Raw genomic sequence first — 16,128 nt, 5'->3', positions numbered from 1 at the left:
CAGCCCTTGCAAAGGAATAGAATGAAGTCTGAAAAACCTGGCACTGTTTCAGAGAAACAATCCCTGTTACCCAAGGAATGGGTTGAAGGCTAGCCAGCTTCAGTGAAAGAGCCTGATCTCAAAATCAGACCAAAGAGCTAAATGAGTATTCACATACAGAGCAAGGCCTTAACCAGAAAGATCAAACCTTTGAATAAACCCTGAGTAGAGCCTGGAGAGCTTCAAACACAAAGAGGGCACAAGATCAGATCCAGAAGAAAGATGTACCTTCAGACTCCACGGTTGGCAGGAAAAGCAGGGAACGACAATGGGCTCAATTGTGGAGGCTGCACCTGTTTGCTCACCAGCCTTGAATCCATTGGGATTCTTCTCTGGTCCCTGTATGGGCCACCAAAATGTTGACCTGAAACAAATAGACTACCAGATATTTCTCCAGCAAATATGGATTAATTCGAGATCAGGAGAGGATTGCAGTTCTGGGTCTGCAACCATGGCAAGCCACCAAGTCCCTGCATGGCCAGGGAAGGAGAATGCTTTTACAGAGGGGAAAAAGAAGTTGGAAGGACTGTGTAGTAAACAAAGAGTCCACGGTTTTTCATTGGCTGAGTCCCTGCCAGGGAAGAAGAGGGGTCTTTCTTCTTGTTGTTGAGCTCTGCTATCATTCCAGAGTGTGAGAGCTCCGCTTCTGCTCTTTCAACTCTATTTAACTGAGGTTTCTGTTTATTAATTTCTTACAGTATATATATATGTGTGTATATATATATATATAGTATATATTATATATGTATATATAGTATATATTTTATATGTATATATTTAATATATATTATAGATACTATTGTATCTATTGCAGTTAATAAAATTGTGTTAATTATTAAAATATATATATATATATATTTCCAATATATGCCATTCAAACACACACCTTTTTCATGTGCTTCAGTAAGACGTGGGAGTATTTATACATATCCCAGCAAAATCTCATTTTCCTTTGTGCTTGACCCAAGAACTGCCTTAGTAGAGGCACTGCCGGCATTTTGCAGCAGTTCTGGCCCTTGAATATTAAGTAACAATGGTACTTTAAAGGCATTATGACAGTCAAAATGGTCCTTCAGGACTTCTACTTCCACTCAGGATATAGAAAGCTACACATGTAATGTTGTTCTCATCCTATAAAACCTTACAGCTAATTTCATATTTGATAGTGAAAGGCTGTGTGCTTTTCCTCTAAGCACTAGAACAAGGCAATAACATTCTGTTTAACATTTTACTGAAAGGCATACAGATTAGAAAGGAAGAAAACAAAAACTGTTGTATTCACAGACTGTGTAATTGGTTATATAGAGAATTCTGAAGATTCTCCAAAAATTCCTACTACAACTAATAAGTGAATTTAGTAAAATCCAAAAATATAAATTCAATATACAAAATTAAATTACATTTCTTTAAACTAGCAGTTTGAAAAATGCACTAAGCAATATGTACATATATATTTAATTTATATATATTTAATTTAAATACCGTTGATAAAAATGAAATACTTAGAAACAAATCTATGCACAAGATGTATATGCTAGAATCCAAAAAACTTGATGGAAAAAATAAAGAAACCCTAAAAAAATAAAGAAATCTATCAAGTGCATTGATCAGAGGACACAATGTTGTTAAGATGTCAACTGATCTATAGATTCAATGCAGTCTCAATCAAAATTTTAGCAGGTTTTTTTAGAAATCAACAATCTGTTTATAAAAAATAAATGGAAGAGCAAAAGACCTAGAATTATCAATGCAGTAGGAAAATGAAGAAAAAAATGGGAGCATTTATACTATAAGATTAAAAAACTTGTTATAAAGTTATATAACCATGGCACTGTGGTATTGGCAAAAGAAAGGAAATATCATTGGAAGAAAGAATCAGGACAAACGCTCACCTATTTAGAGACAATTGATTTTTTGAAAATGGCTTACAGTTCAAGGGAGGAAACATTGTTTTCAACACATGGGATTGGATCAATTACATATGCATATAGAAAAAATGACATCAAACCATAATTTTCATCATATTAAAAAATGTGAAATAGATCATAGAACTAAATATAATAGCTAAGATATAAAACTATTGTAAAACATAGGAGAAAACATTTTTAATTTGTCTTTATGTAGAATTACTTAAGCAGGGCACAAAAATGAAATATAAAAGGAAAAATTATAGCTTGGACTATCAAAATTAAGATTCATTTTCTTCAAAAAACACTGTTAAGAAAATGAGAAGATAAGCTGTGGACTGACAAAATATTTGCAGTACACATTTCTGATAAGGGACTTGCATGCAGAATTTTTAAATAATTCTCATAATTCAAAACTAAGGAAATAGACAATTCAGTTAAAAATAGATAAGTAATTTGACCACTTTACCTAAAAAGAAATATGAATATAAAATTGGTACATGAAGTGTGATTCAAAATTGTTCATTATTAAGGAAGTACAAATTAAAACCACAATGAGATACTACTACTCACCAACACCTATTAATATAGCAAAAAAATTTTTAAAGTAAAAATAGAGCAATGACTATACCAAGTACAGCCAAGGATGTGGAGCAACTACAACTCTGTCAAGACTGGTTGGGATGCAAGATCACACAGCAAAATTGGAATACAGTTTGAAGATTACTCATAAAGTTAAATTTGCTATATAACTCAGAAATGCCAATTCCAGGTATTTACCCAAAGATGCAAAAATTGCAGTACACACTAAGACCTTTATACATAGTGCCCCATATTTAATCCCTAATATCAGCCGCTTAAAATACTTTTTATCTACATACTTAAATATATGATTTTTTAAATGGCCAATACTAAAAAGAATACTGAAAAAATAAAGAGATGAAGTTTGAACTTAATGTACTGAAACCTTTAGGATATGGTTTAACGAACCACAAAAGAAGGACATTCATGAAAGAAAAATTCCAAGTAGTATATTCATATAAATATGGTATGCAGATGACTACTTCTGGAAGGAACAAAGCTGAGCCAATTGTTTGTGTAATGTCAACCTGAGGTACAGATGATCAATTTATTTATATATATATTGCAGTACATGATGATATATTTTGTGATCATGGATTTCATTAGCTTTGTAAAGAAGACATTCTATATTATTTTCCTTATTTTAGAATATTTTGATGTGCCTTTGTTTGTGACAAAATAGCCGCTGGAATTACAGAATACCAACTCTTCTATGTGAACTTGGGAAAGTTAATTAAGCTTATCAGGTGCCTTATGGGCTGAATTGTGTCCCCCAGAATTCATCTGTTAAAAGTCCTAACCCCCAGTAGTTGAGATTGTGACTGTTTTGGAGATAGGGTCTTTAAAGAGGGAATTAAGTTAAAATGAAGTCATTAGAGCCCTAATACAATTATAATTGGTGTCCTTATTAGAAGAGGAAATTTGGACAGAGACATTCACAGAGGGAAAACCAGGTGAAGACACAGGGAGAAGATAGCCATCTACAAACCAAGGAGAGAGGCCTCAGAAGAACAAACACTACTGACACCTTGATCTCAGACTTCTAGCCTCCAGAACTATGAGAGAATAAATTTCTGTTTTATAAGCCACCCAGTCTTTAGTACTTTGAAGTGGCAACCCTAGCAAGCTATTATAAGATATTAGTATTTTCAACAGTGAAATGGGGATGAAAATAATTTATCTCATAAGGGATATAAGCTAAAATGATATTTTCTTTCCCATCTTTATTTCTCTACCACTTAAACCTGTATTCTAGGCATGGATAAAACAAAGTTGAGTTAATTACATATTATATTTATGCTCACCAAATATATCACAGACTACTAACTACTACTAAAAACAATGAACTAATAATATTGCATATAACAAAACATAGTTCTCCTTTAGAAAATCTCTTTCATAATTTTGTAATGACCATATAATGGTATGCAACGTTTTTCTCCCCCTTTTATCCTTTGAATAGGATTAGGAAGTTAAAATAGTTTCTCTATGGAAACTAATACTTGATTGTCTTAAGCTACCAGGATAAATTTCAGGACACAATCATTAATTGTGTGAGTGTAGTAATTAAAGTTTCTTTGCTCTGTAAAAAAACAAACAAACAAAACCACTAATTTCCCTAATTCTATGGAATGAAATAAAAATCAAGCTTGAGTTTCTGCAATCCTACATAAGTAGATTTTTCGTATTAATAATAATTTAAATATAGTAACATGAAATTATATTATACAGAAGAGGAAAATATATTCATATGCTCACTTATTCAGCATAAGTTTTTAATTTTTTTTAGATTCTACTATTTTTTCTATTTGTTCATATTTTCATATAAATTTAAACTGTTTATATACTCATACTGTCTCATTATTGCCATTATTGTTATTCAAAGCAGTCTTTTCACATGTCATTAAATAGTTATCTAATTAAAAAAATATTCAATCAATTGAACAAACTATATTTTATTTAACTATTTTTACTATTGAATATTTATGCAAATTAATTGACTAAATACAATTAATTATTTTTCAACTTTTCAAGGTTCTTGTAATAAAGCATTTCGTGAAGTTTTCTTATTAATTATATAATGCTGCAACATGTCTTCTGTGAAGCAGTTTGCTAAGCTAATACCTAAAACATTAATTCTTAATAGCTTTGGAGCTATAATTGATTTTAATTACAGGTCATATTTTAGAATAAACAGTATGCTGTACAGAGAGCTTAGAACAATCACTGATGATTGATGGCATTGGCACTATTTTTTCTAGAGTACAAGTAGAAGATCTTCCTTTAAATTTTTGACACACAAAATTTTCTTTATCTAACACATCATGAAACACACCATTACAAATTCAAATTTTCTATAGGAGCACATTAACTTGTATCTCAAATCACTAAGGTAAAAATCACTGCACAGAAAATAAATTATTTTTTTAAAGTTAGAAGTATATATGTAGTAGCCATCTAGTGTATATACAAGGGGAAATTGTAGTGCTGAAACCTGCAATAAATATGTACACTAAAGTGCATTAGTTTTCGATTATCTCTTTGAAAGCAACTTCTGTTCTATAAGAAAGGCTCTGCTTAATTATAAACTCAATTTCATGCAAGTCACTATGGTTTTGATTCAATGTTCAATCCCACCTGAAAATTTGCATTATAAATTAACTCTCAAGGCTTGTGTATTTTACCCTGAGATATTAACCACTAGGTTCATAGACACAAGTGCCTCCAGTATGATGTTTTGTTCACAGTATCAGTAGCATGCATTTGTATGCTACTATTAATTCTTAATAACACAGGACTGCTGAGATTTTGGCAGTTTCTCTTTTTATGTGTCTCCTATAATGGTTTGTCAATGGGAAATATAAAGAAATTTAAAATAATCTTTAATTCACTAGACAAGGCAAGAGTTATTCATCTTTTCTGTTAGATACAGGGACATATCTTTTGCTCTTGTATACATTTAGTGGCATGTCTGTGCCAGTCTTGAACCTTATATCTGTTTTTAATGTTCCCCAATATGAATGCTACTGTTATTTTTAACAGTGGTCTGAGGATACACACACATGACATATGTCAAATTATTAATTTAAATTAAGTCATTTGCTGAACAAAATGAGTTTTTAGTTCAGTGGTGCTAAATGGTCATAGGACTGATGAAACTATCATAGTGACTTCAGCAATGGTGAAAGCAGCTTAGCCAATATATTCCAATTAGACTGATTTATATTTCAAATGAGGTGTCTAAAACCATATTATTAACAACTAGATTGCACAAAGGAATATTATAAAATGTTGAATTAACACAAAAATACTACTGACATATTAACAAGAATACAATTGGAAATTCATACACAATATATTTAAATATTATAAATCCAATCAGAAACTGTTAAGTAAAATATGTCATGCTGCCTTACCACAACATATATATCTTATAAGGAGAAAAGTTTAAAGCAAAGGCCATATGTAAAACTACGGCTTTTATTATATATGAGTGAAAGTATGCAAAATATCAAAGATGACTGAATTTGATTATTGGAAACATCTGGATGTTCTGTTGATGAGCAGGGAACATTTGAATGAGCAAGTTCTTTTAAAAACATAACTGACGTTTAAATCTTTTCTATAAAGTTTAAAAGTTTTATTCCAGAAAAAAATTAAGTTGTTAGAATCAAGATTTTAACATATTTTACATTTTAATGTCAGTAATGATTATTGGGAGACTACCTTCCATGGATCTCTCAATTTTCTGTACATTCTGGAAGCAGAGGCACTGACTGTCCTTTGCTCCAGACTATGTTTTCAAGAATATTTGTAGAGAGAATAGCCTTGGAAAATTGTGTTGTTCACTAAGTAGTGTTGCAAAGGTCAGGAGTGCTCACTCTCATTGTTAATGATTTTCTGTGCTAAGTTTAGGGCTCCTTCCTTCTAATACAGCTCACTGGCCCTCTTTGGGTCACCCTGTGGGAAACTGGGCTTGGGTAACCAGCACAGAAATGCTGATACTCTGACTACCACCAGTGTTATGAGTAACAAAACACTTTTTGTCTGTGACCCAGGAGTCTCCTAACAGAAACTATGAGACTTTGGCCACGTAGCAGTTCACCAGTAAGGTAAAATCTCTTGAGCTTTCAGAGGCATGGGGTAGTGATCTAAAGTACTGAATAATAATAGATAAAATATATTTGAAATTCTTAAATAATGAAATATAAAATGGAAATGTGTTAGGGTTCATTCTGAATAATTATTAATTATATTGCTATAATCAATATTTTAATGTAATATATAATTATTGGCAATAATCACCAAAAGTATTACATAATAAATAATGAAATATATACTGTTAATAACTATGTTATCAAACATGCAAATTAAAATAAAACTCAAAATTAAAACTTTTAATTATTTCCATATTTGAGCAAATATTATCTTGCCCCCAAATTTTAAAGTGTCTATTAAGAGTTTAAATACAAATTCTAATTAGTAAAATTAAATTATAATATTCTAAATCATTCTGAATAATATTTTTTGAAAAAATTAAAGCTTAATAACTGTCAAATTCATTTTTATAATTCTGTGGCCTGATTTCTATTAATTTCCAATATGAAATCCATCTTAGACTTTATGCAATTTATGTTTACCCATGTATACAAATTTAAGCATATAATGTATTGATTACTAAAATATTCCTCTCTACTGGAGGAAAAGGGGAGAAGAATAAACAGTATAGAGCACCTCTGAAATATTCACAATCACCAGAATTAAGCATCCAAGAAATTAAAGGTAAACACTGGAAGGAAAATGTAAATCTATGTCCCCTTTCTCCTAATTCAGCTGCCGTGACAGCATCTGTGCTTTTCTTCAGCCTAACCTATGAAACCCAACACTGATTCAAAGTTCCTAGATTCAAAGTTTTTCAAGCAGAAAAAGGATGCCAATGTATTTAAGTTCTAATGGAACAAATGATGTATGTTGAAATTTATCATGTCTCCCTACTTATTTAATATTAGAGAAAGGGCTCATAAGGGAGAGGTAGAGAGAAGTGACCAATCTGTGTTATGATCTTAGCTGTACTCAGAATAATTTCACAATAGCGCTGACACTATTCAGCTACCCTTTTCTCCTAACCTGCTTATTCAGCAGGTTTGACTATTAAACGTATAAAGACCTGGCCCCCTTGCCTTAATTTGGGACCACTCTAAAGGACCATCTGAGCTCCAGGCTGTCTGTGAAATTGACTAAGACCTTGGTTATGACTGCACTGCTGTCAGTGCCTCGGCTCTGATCGGTCCTACTTCTTTCACTCCCTCACAGAAGCTGATCCCAAGAGTATTCTCCAGTTAATTCCCTGTGCGCAAACATCAGTCTCTGAGTCTGTTCCCCAGAAAACCCTTCCTAAGAGATAGGTGCCTGACAAGGTCTAAGGAAACAGATTCTAAAATGGGATTTTGGAGGTGATATATACTGGGAGCTGGTAATACTTATTCTGTCACTGGTGGTAGGTGTCACAATGACTTTAGCATATCACATGGTACAATTGTTAAACTTTTTTTTTCAAGTGGTGAAGTTGGATGGCATACCAAGGAAAGAGAACGCACTGGTGGTTGATGGGTAGCTTTAGAGAGGTTCAACTGCATTAGGTATTGCAAGGACAATAACATTGATGCACTGGAGACAGACAGTAAAATGCTGATAGTGATTAACTAATTAAATGAGAGTTAATTATGAAAGTCAGAGGGCCTCTTTTGCAGTATATAAAAAGACTCTTATTTCCTGTAGCAGGAAGGCAGAAAGAGCTGATGATAAAACCTCACACTTAAAGTTAAGAGTAGAAGAGCTCTAGAGAAGGTGGAATTCTCATTTTTAGCTAGGGCCCTACACAAACATAGGGCTTGATTGGAAGAAGCAAGATCCTGAGACGGGATGGCAATGTTGGGTCATTCCACTTGAAAGGTCTTAAAACCCCCTCACGTATGAACCCTCTGAATCTGTAGCAGTGTCCTACTCCTTTCTGTCAGAGACTTGAAGATGACACAGAACATCATGCTTCAGAAAGGCACCCCACTCCATCATTTATTCCTTATCTTGGCCACCTGTAAGAAAAGTCCTGTCACAGCATAATCCAGCCAACTCTCTACTACTATTATCCTAGTGCTAAATTAGCTGTTCTAAACTCTATTAAAATATAGTCCAAAGGGACTTGGACTTTCTGGACATTCAAAAGAATATTATGGAAATTAAATTGCATAAGCAAGAAGTGGCAAGTAAGTTAGAGGACTTGGTAAGGCATATGTGCTCCAAATAATGGGAGATAAATTTATGAAGGCTTCAGAGTCTGAGTCAGAAGTAGTTTTTAGAAGTAGACTGTAGTCTGGGGAATACCAGTACATCTGCTCCAAAGCAAAGGACATATTATTGTATTTCACACCTCCTACCACTAAGAAGGAAACATAATACCTGGTAGGCCTTTTATGGAGATAGCCTATCTCACATCTTAGAACATTCCTCCTCCTATTCTGTTGGTAACACACAAAACGCTGTTAGCTTTGAATTCGGCTAAGAGAAGTAGGCTTAGGCAACAGTGCAAGTGTCACTGCCAATTGGCCCAAACACTCTGCAGTCCCTATGGTATTAGAGGTATCTTGGAAAATACAGTGTATGGAGTTCATAGCAAGCTCCAATTGGACAATCTAGAGTTTGACCAATTGGGCCTCTAGAGTTTTGGAGCCTTGGTAAAGATGGAATACCTGAAATGGAATATCAGTGATGATCCCATCAGAAATATCTCTCAGTGGTTTCATTCTGTCAGATCCACAGATTCATAAAGTAGGGCCAGCGCACACAGTCCGTCATAATTTGGAAGTGGTACAGCTGGAATTAGGCAAGAACAGACACAAAAATCACAATCACCAGCATGAGTTGGCGGCCCTGACTCTAAAGTCAACTTCTGGCACTCCCACAGGTCACATCAATCCCCATCTAAAGGAGTCTTTTTTGACTTGATGATAGAAGAGAAAAATGGAAGTCTGTTTCATGGTAAATATATGGGTGCATGCCAAAAATGGAATGCTTTGCATTACAGTCTTCTCTCTCATGGATGGCTGTGAAAGGCAGAAGAGAGGAGAATTCCTACTAGTGAGCAGAGCTTTGGAATGAACACCTAGACATCTACTATGCGTGGAAAGAGAAAAGGCTGATAGAAATACATATGGGCTCAGGAACAGTGATAAATGAGTTGTTTATTTGGTCAGAAGCTCAGAAAGGGAAAGATTGAGGTCAAGTCCATCTGTGGAAGCAGGACTTGGTGGACCTGTGGGAATGGGCACAAAGTGTAAAGACCTTTGTCTCACATGTCAGCATCCACCAGAGGATATACATTATAAAAGGCAATACACAAACAAATGGTAGAAGAAGAAGTCTACTATCATCTATGTCCCACTTGACTTTGAAGAATTTGTGCTTTCTTTTCCCATAACTCTGGGTTATAGAAAGTCTGAGGTCCTGATTTTCAGAGAGGAAATGTTTCCACAAGAGAATACAGTAAGAGTAAAGTTAAAATTTAAGCTAAGGCTTCCACTTAGTCATTTTGGGCTAAGAAATCAGGAGACAAGGAAAGGAGTCCCAGTCATGGTAGGTGTAACTGACCATGCTGATCTGAAGGATGGAAGAGTGTTGATAAAGAGGAGGGCAGACTTGTTTCACCTGGCATAATGTCCTCAAGGTTTTTCGATGTTGTCTCATATGGCAGGATTTCTTTCGTTTTTAAAACTCAGTAATATCCCATGTTTGTTAATACCACATTTTTTTATCCATTCATCCATAAATGGATATTTAGATTTTTTCTACATCTTGAGTATTGTGAATAATGCTTAATGAACAATGAACAAATAATGCTGCAAATATCTCTTTGACACTCTGAACTCTTTTTTTTTTTTTTTTGATAAATACCCAGAAGTAGGATAGCTGGACCATATGGTATTTATATTTTTAATTTTTTGAGGAACCTCCATACTGTTTTCCACAGTAGCTGAGTTATATTAAGTAAAATAAGTCAGTCACAAATGGACAAATATTGCATGATTCCAATCATACGAGGTAGGTAAAATAGTCAAATGAATAGAAGCAGAGAATAGAATGGTGGTTACTAGGGGCTAGGAGAAGGGGGAGATGGGGAGTTGATATTCAACCGGCATAAAGTTTCAATTATGCGAGATGATTACATTCTACAGATCTGCTATACAACATTGTGCCTATAGGTAACAGTACTGTAGTGTATACATAAAAATTCATTAAAAGGGTAGATCTCATGTGAAGTGTTCTTACCACAATAAAAAAAGAATAAAGCAGAGTGTGAAATTTTTTTAAAATGAGAGCAGTTAATATCTTTGGCATTTAGGTGATTTACAGAGGTGCCCTTGATATTACTTTGTTCAATTTTGATAATAAATGAACAAGTGTAGCATTCATAGATTGAGAGGTCATAGTGATCATAGTGACCCAGATCTCTCAAAGTTGAGGATTCTGGGTCTCCCCACCAGGAGGTGATGGAAGTCTGAAAAGAGCAGAAGAGAGAGACAATGAGTATCAGTTGCAGCCTCTAGTTTGTTTCCACTGACTGTCCTCCTGTAATTCTCCCCAAGAAAAGAGAGCAACAATTCTGAAGAAGCTCCTTCCAGAATTATGTACATAAGGGATATAGAGTACAGCAGTAGAGGAATGGATTATAATGTGTGTTGCAGTACTATTGAGCTCTGCTCTTGAAGACTGAGGTTGTCTTTTCCCCAGCTGCTGGAAGCACTGGCAACTGAGAGCTCAGCAGAGATGATCTGGAAGAATTGACTTTGGCTAAAGAGAGCCTCCTTATCCAAGTTTATCCTGTCGCCCTGGGACAGTGCACATTCAAAGACTGGATGCTTTGCCTGAAGGCAGACTAACTCCGTAGGGCCATCCCAGCCACAGAAGCTTCCCAGGGATTGACTGACTGGTCCCTCTGCCATGACCATGTTGAAGTTCAAATCCTCCCTCTGAGCAATTCTATGTCCTTCACTCTCCAATTAACTTGCCTGCTTGCAAACCTCCCTCCCATAGTCTGTTTCTGGGGAAGCCAACCTAAGACAACTAATTTTATATAAGATTAGATGTTAGATGATTTCGTTAGTTTTAACTCTTTATTTCAGAAGTCTTATTACATATACTCATTGTTTGTAGTATTTTCCTTTGCAAAAAGCTTTTATGTGGAAAAGACCTCAGAGACATAATCCTTTATGTTTCAGGACCTATGCTAATTCTACAGCATTTGTTCTGTATTTCTACTTACATAATTACTGGGTAACTTGCCTTTGGGGATTTAGTACACTTTATCTCAATTTCTGTTCAACTGCTCAGCTTAAATTCTAATTGTAATTCCAAAGGATAAATGAAGTCTGTTGCTTGACAGTGAAGATTACTGTATATATTATTACTGTTCCCTGACCAGAAATAGACTGGATGAAATACCCTTGACTTTATGTTGATGAATAATCACTCTTCCAGGTGTTCATATTACAGTATACTTTGAATATAGGGCAAGGGATTCTTGAAGAGTATTTATCAGTTTAGGAGCCTAGTTACAAGCAAAACAAAATAATTCTGCATGTATAATCAGAAAAGGAATTTATCAAAAAGGCATGAAGTATTAAACACACACACACACATAAATATATATATATAAAACACACACACATATATCTGTATATCTATACATACACATATATCTATATATATTTCCTTATTCTCAATTAATACTTCTAAAAAAGAGGTCCACACTGAATTTTTTTTAAAAATGCACACTGAAAATATTTTAGTCTTTGTGGGCCATACAATCTATACACTTGTCCAAATCTGCCTTTGTAGCATGAAAGAAGTATAGACAATATGTAGACAAATTAACATGGCTGCGTTCCAACAAAAGTTTATTTATAAAAATAAGCAGCAAGTTGGACTTCCCTGGTGGTGCAGTGGTTAAGAATCCACCTGCCAGTGCAGGGGACACAGGTTCAATCCCTGGTCCAGGAAGATCCCACATGCCTTGGAGCAACTAAGCCCGTGTGCCACAACTACTGAGCCTGCATACTGCAACTACTGAAGCCTGTGCATCTAGAGCCCCTGCTCTGCAATAAGAGAGGCCACTGCAATGAGAAGCCCACGCACCGCAATGAAGAGAAGCCCCCGCTCACTGCAACTAGAGAAAGCCCACGCAGAGCAACAAAGACCCAACACAGCCAAAAAAAAAAAAATTTTGATAGTTAAGATTATTTAAAAAAAAAAAAAAAATGCAGCAAGCTGAATTTGTCCCAAGGCCTAGTTTACCAACTCCTGCCTAAAACAGTGAATTTATTCAACTTTCCAAGTATTCTCATTCCCTCCTACCCATCATATTTCATAATTCTATCAGATCTAGGTTGCCAAGAACATGAATCAATTATATACTCTTCAATTACCATTATGTCTACCTTCTGAGTTCTAAAAAAATATTTACATAATACCCCTCTGGTCCCTTTGAGAAACCTTCTCCAATCATATTTTGGTTCCCTGAGTTTCTGCATGATGGTAAATGTTGTTCTGTGGCCTTTATATTTGAAGGTCTATTTGATTACACATAACATCCATGGTTCACATTTTCTTTCCTATTTACTCCAGTTTTTGGCACCATATGTTGCCTTCAAAATGCCTGACACTAATCTGATATTTTATTCCGTAAAAGCTCCCAGGTCTTTTTGCCTGTATGGCCGAATTATTTTTTTTTCCTTTTTTCTGTAGTCCAGTAGTTTTACTAGATTTGACTCAGTGTTATCCATTTAGTATCAATTTGCTCGGTAAACAATGTGCCTTTTTAAAAAGTTGGTCAATTTTTTTTTACTTTGATTTTTTGATTATGGTTTTAAGTAGATTTCTTATATTGCTTTGATTTGTCTTCTTTGGGAATTGCTGTCATCTGTAGAATAGGTTTTCTTTGCTTCTATATCTAAAATCTTCACTCAAAAATTTTTATATCTCTTTTTAAATTTTTGCTGGAATTTTAAAAGATTTCCTTTAACTCATATTTTTTTCTTCAAATACTGTATTTGAAGTATTTGCTCAAACTGCCATAACAAAATACCACACACTGGGTTACTTAACCAACAGAAATTTATTTTCTCACAGTTCTGCAATCTGGAAGTCCAAGATGAAATGCTGGCAGGGTTGGTTTCTCCTGAGGCCTCTCTCTTTGGTCACAGGTGGTGCTCTTCTCCTTGTACCCTCACCTGGCCTTTCCTCTGTGCAAGGGTACCCTGATGACCCTTCCTTTTCTTACAAGGACACCAATCCTCCTGGATTAGGGCCCCACCTTTATGACCTCATTTAATCTTAATTAACTCCTTAAATGCCATATCTCTAAAGATAGTCACATGGGGGGGTAGGACTTCAACATATAAATCTTTAATTAACAACAACAACAACAAGAACTCATGCCAACAACCTAAATACATGGGAATATATGAATTCAGAATGCATTTCCAAGTGTGCTGCACTTGTTAAATCAGGTGGAAAAAAAAGCATCATTACTTAATTTGGAACTATTTAGTATTTTTCTTAATGCAGCTTTTTGTGAGTGTTGTTCAGAGCAAGATGTGTGGTATATCAATTGCTCAGTACCTACTGTTACTTGTGATTAAGAGACAGATACTGTTCAAAGAAAATTGTCTTGTAATTACAACAAAAAGCAGGCAATCAACACAAGTATTGTCTTTTTATATTTTAAAGAGAGAGAACTAAAGTAAACCAGAACCTTTATTTGAACATCACAACCCATTTAACTTAAAATTGTTTTCACAAAATATCTACCACCCATGGTGTTGTCTCCCCGGGATGTTAGCCATCCTTATGTTTATAAGAATCTAACCTGACCTTTTAAAACTTTTCATCATTCTGAAAAACAGCCAAAAAAAGAATATAGAGGATTTTAAAGATTAACAATCTCTGGATTAATGTTTTTCGATAATTAACATATTAGTAGATTTAATCATCTTCAATGTTAAAGTTTTAATCTTGGTTTTGTTTTCCTAAATCTCCTAAATTTCTATCTGTACACTTACATCTTTGAAAGAGTGGTAGAAATCACCCTGGAAACCAAAGCACAGGTTTCTGAAAATGAAAAAAAATCATTATGATTATTGTCTATATGTATTTTTTAATATGCTAACAGGAACACATTTTAGGGAAAAGAAACTAGAAAATTTTTTGTTTCTGTGCTTTTAATGTTTATATGGGAGAGTCCCAAAGGATAAAGGTAATATGTTATTCTGTTTATTGTAGGGAAGATAGACAGCGCTTGTGGAATCTAGCAACAACTAGAATAAGAGGCTGTATTTTATATTCAGATAGGTGGACCAATTAGTAGCTTTAATGCAAGCATTCAATAACAGTTAACCATTATTTTTGTTATATTAGTCTCTGAGACTATGCGTAAAAAGAGACAGAGTTCTTTCCTCAAGGACAGGGCAATGAGAAAAGGCACAGGCAACATGGTAAATGTCATAATTAAAGAATATAAGGGAAGGCCTTGATTGCATAGATTAGTAATTAAGGATTCTAGGAGAATCAAGGAGATTCAAGACAACCATCACTAATGAAATTCTACCTTAGTGCATTAATGTTTAAAAGAATTAGCCTGATCTCACTAGAGTCACTAGTTGATCTTTAAATTTCCACTATGTTTAGAAATTTTAAAAATCTGATTTTATGTATTTAGAGATCAAAAAATATATGTAGTAACTTTTAAATTAACATTGCTTTTTTTTACTTAGTTGAATAACTGAGTACCAATTTGTTTCATATTTTTATATGTATTTTAAAACTTGGCCTCATTTCATATCTGCTACACAATTTTCATAATGCTATAATCTGAAAATTTACATATTCATGTTAACATACTACAGGGGAGGAAAAAGTTTTCCTTGACACTCTAGGGTGTCTGGCTGGGTCTGAAAATTAAACTGACAAGGACAGATTAACAAGAGAGAAGTATAGAAATTTATTTAATTTAAATTTTACATGACACAGGAGCCTTTGTAAGGAGTTGAAAACCCAAAGAAACAGTTCAACCTGAGTATTTTGATGCCAGGTTTGATGAAGAGTGGGCAGTCAGGGAGGAATATGATTGGCTAAAGAGTAGGAGGTAAGTGTAGAAAACAGAGAAAAACAGCAAAGACTATTTGTTTGGATTCTTCTTGGGGCCCAGGTATAGGGAAGGCACATTTCACCATGAGAGTTTTATGACCTATTTCAGGGAAGAAGGGCTGGAAGAATGTCAGAATAACCTTCCTGCTTCTGCTAGTTTCTCAGACTCCTTCAGCTTAAAGTATTAATATGCCAAAGTGCCATTTTGTGGCAGTGTGTCCTGAACCCATTCAACACACACACACACACACACACACACACACAGAGAAGTCTAATATTCATGTAAAGTTTGCTGAGCAACATGCATTTTTTGATGTTAACTTTACTGCCAGAAGTTGTTGACAAAACAAAGCAGGCTGTGAAGCTTTCTATTGTTTGTCTAAAGTTAAGTTATATATCTATC

This window comes from Eschrichtius robustus, chromosome 18 (assembly GCF_028021215.1).
Source record: "Eschrichtius robustus isolate mEscRob2 chromosome 18, mEscRob2.pri, whole genome shotgun sequence".
NCBI classification, from domain to species: Eukaryota; Metazoa; Chordata; class Mammalia; order Artiodactyla; family Eschrichtiidae; genus Eschrichtius; species Eschrichtius robustus.
This window is presented reverse-complemented; position numbering follows the sequence as displayed.